Source organism: Halichoerus grypus, chromosome 7 (genome assembly GCF_964656455.1).
Source record: "Halichoerus grypus chromosome 7, mHalGry1.hap1.1, whole genome shotgun sequence".
Lineage (NCBI taxonomy): Eukaryota > Metazoa > Chordata > Mammalia > Carnivora > Phocidae > Halichoerus > Halichoerus grypus.
In genome coordinates this window covers 66,491,069-66,494,457 of record NC_135718.1, presented here as the reverse complement: position 1 = coordinate 66,494,457, position 3,389 = coordinate 66,491,069, and the positions used below count along the sequence as shown (strand labels likewise).

General features: G+C 47.1%; 1 long non-coding RNA gene across 1 annotated transcript; it reads right to left on the bottom strand.

Moving 5' to 3' along the window:
- Positions 1–233: 233 nt before the first annotated feature.
- On the bottom strand, positions 234–3,123 carry LOC144382574 (uncharacterized). The gene is made up of 2 exons (XR_013449758.1): positions 3,073–3,123; positions 234–1,911 (listed from the first exon to the last, which is right to left on the bottom strand). It is a non-coding gene; the product is annotated as an uncharacterized LOC144382574 (long non-coding RNA).
- Between the last annotated feature and the right edge of the window lie 266 nt (positions 3,124–3,389).

The following is a 3,389-nucleotide window of genomic DNA, read 5'->3' as shown; positions in this document are numbered from 1 at the left end:
GGGGAGAGGGAGAAGCAGACTCCCCACTGAGGAGGGAGTCTGACATGGGGCTCAATCCCGGACCCTGGGATCAGGACCTGAGCCGAAGGCAGATGCTTAACCAACTGAGCCACCCAGACGCCCCTACCTAGAACCATTCTTGACCCAGCAAATGACCTGGCAGAGTTGGCCTGACCCCACCAGGACTGGGACTTGCATTTAGTTCATCTCTATCATTAAAAGATAAACTGAAGCATATTAAAATGTTTAATTTAATTGAAAAATTGACTCAAATTGAGCAGCACCAAGCCAGAAGCGGTTAGGAGCCTCCACCAACAGGATTAGAGGAAAGACTTACAAAGAGAAGTTTCAGAAGCAAAGAAAGGAAGTTATTTGATTGGCTATGGCTTAAAGCCTAGGTAGCTGTTTGTGATTGGTTGTCTTCACCTTTCAATTTTGAAACCCTGAGGCGTTTACAGGCTTAAGTTTTGGTTTGTGTAGGCTGTAGGCCACCAGGGCATCAGAGACACCTCAATCTAATAGCCTTCTTATTTAACCAATTGAACACCACTCATGGTGCCCAGCCCCGGACCTGCTCCAGGTAGCCCGGGTAAGCATTCTGACAGTGCTTAAAGTGTATATGTGGGTGTGTGTTGGGAGTATGTGTGAGTATGAGTGTGGGTTGGCAAATGTATATTGGTTTGTGTGCCAGTCGGGAGTAGGGAGGCGGTGTGTGTAAGTGTGTGTGGATGTAAGTGTTGGTCTGTGTGCCCACGTGCGGGGGCGGGGGGGGGCAGGAGGTTGTGTGCACAAGGCCACCTCCCCCTCTCCTCTCCATGAGGAGCTTCATCTGTCACACGTGTGGATAACGCCCTCGCTAATGCCTGAGTCTCTAGAGTCTCTGGTTGTCGGGCCTGCACGTGGCAAGGGCGGAATGATATAAAAATACAGCTTTAGGATTTGTTTCATTATTACTTTAACAACTGCCGAGGAGTACTGGGGCTTCCCTTATGATGAAGACAAAAAAATAGAAAAATGCCAAAATGAGGAAAGGGTTATAAAATATGGAGCTGTCTTTAATCCACTTTGGATTAATAGTACCTCTTGAAAATACATGATTATCACGTAAACTGTATCAAATGTCGTCCAGCACTGGAGTCCGTGTTGTCCTCCCCCAGCCAAAGTCCTGGTTGGAAAACTGCATCTTTAAATTCGCCTCCAGATTAACTGAGTCAAAATCAGCATTCCTTGTATAAGAGGATGAAAAGAACCCCCAAAAGGACTTAAAAGCCTAACATGAAATCGTTTAAATTAGCAGGGGGCTGTCACAATTGTGTATTTGATGTCACGGCAAATTTTATTCTTCACATCCAAATCCTGCCACCTGGGTGGAGAGGAGCCGTCCTGTACTGCAGAAGTACCTCTCTTCCTGGAGAAGCCGCCCATACAGCCAGCCGTGTGTCATCTCGCATTGCCACTGTAATTGTCCCCACACGCTGCACCAGAGGCCACGCTAAGAAAACCTTGGATACCCACATTCCAAAACAGATCAATTCACATTTTCAACATCAGAAAAGAGTTCTTTGCCTTACAAAGGGATTCCCAGGGGAGTTCACTTAAGTAGAAAGTTCCTCGGCAGCATTTACATGGTTCCTATTTACAAAACATCTATAAACAATAAAATCTCAGGAGCTCCTTTTTGCAAGCTAAATGAGACACCGTGCTACTCAGCGTGCACTGCGGAGTTCTTAGTAGAGGTGGTTTCTTTTAAGAGACTGTGGTGACTGGAGAAGATGAAATAGTGAGCTGTTAAGATAATTACAAAGAAGGACAATAGAGCCACCAAGAAGGAAATTGCAGCTGGTGATTTAGCCTGGAGGGATCTCGGCTACAGGTAGGCTGCACCGCGGAGAGCAGGTGTTTGGAGGCCTTCTGTAAGAAGGAAGTGAGAGCTGTTATCCAAATCCTGCCTCATTATGTTCCCATCTGCGCCCCCTTCTTCATTCCTGACGTCCAGGTGAACGGAGCCACCTTGGGTCTGGTAGAAAGAGCCAACTGTCCAGGCTTTCCCAAATATAACCACAGCCTGAGCCAGCTAATAGAAAAGCCAGAAAAAGATGCTTCCAAGAATATGCAGTTTTATTAAAATAAGAGTATCTGTATCCATAACAGCAATGAATAAGAGCTTTCTTATGTTTTTCAGCGAATGCGTCCCTCGAGTCTAAAAGTAACAGGAGAAAATGGAAATATTTACAAGGAAGGTGTTTCTTGTCTAAAAAACATAACTGAGTCCCTGCAGGCGGTGACCTGGTCATTTCAAAGCTTTGTATAGCTGAGGGAAAAGCCTTTAGGAATTGTACGACTCCATAAAAGGCTGGTTTCTCATTCCTGGGAGATCCCAGGAGGCCATTTGAAAAGGCGGTGAGAAGGAGGGAGATGAGCAGTGCTGCAGTGTCAGCTTCCAGCTCCTGGGTTGCAAATTCTGGGGCAATTAGAAAAAAAATACTCTCATCTTCCACATAGGCATTATCTCAACATGGGCTGAAGCCTGTCTTTCCGGCTTTGTAGAAGGGCAGCCTCACAGCCTGAGAAGCACGCAGGTGCTGAAAGGCCAGCCTGCACCCGAGCGCGAGGACCAGCTCGAGGACCAGCATGAGGACCAGCATGAGGACCAGCCTGCACCCCAGCGCAAGGACCAGTGCAAGGACCAGTGCGAGGACCAGCATGAGGACCAGTGTAAGGACAAGCATGAGGAACAGCCTGCACCCCCGCTCGAGGACCAGTGCGAACTACTGCACACCCAAAACAACTTCCCCGTCTGATAAATGGGAGCCATAACCATCCCACTTCCTTGGCCAGTGGGGAGGACTCAATGAAATAAGGCCCTTTTGGTGTTTAGCAGAGGACCCGGTGATAATAAACTCAGCCAGCGGCCACCGCTGTAAATAGATGGTGCTATTAATAGGAACATACCCTTGCTAGCCTTCACCTGTTATCTGTTATTCTTTAATAGGTGCTGTGGTTTCAGTTCTGCCTTTCACTTACTTTATTAATTGCTTTTCTGCCGGTTCTAATGGTCCTTTGTACCTGTACCTTTTTAGCAGGAAAGAGAAGGGCTTTGGCTCCGGGCAAGCTCCTCTCTTCTGGAGGCCCCACAGGGCAGGGGCTTTCCTCACCCCAGGCCTCCAGCGTCTGACACAGACGTTAGTCGTTAACAGCGGGCCCTGGCAAAGAAAGGCTGTTTTGCTCATCTTTGCATGTTCCCATCAGATTTACACACTTCCTTCAGAGAGATGAGACCTTTCCTTTTGTGATCACTTTAAAACACATTTGGACAAAATAGGCCTACCAATAGAAAACAAACCAAAAGTATCGTTTTAAAGACAGAACCTGGAAAGCTTCATAACCAT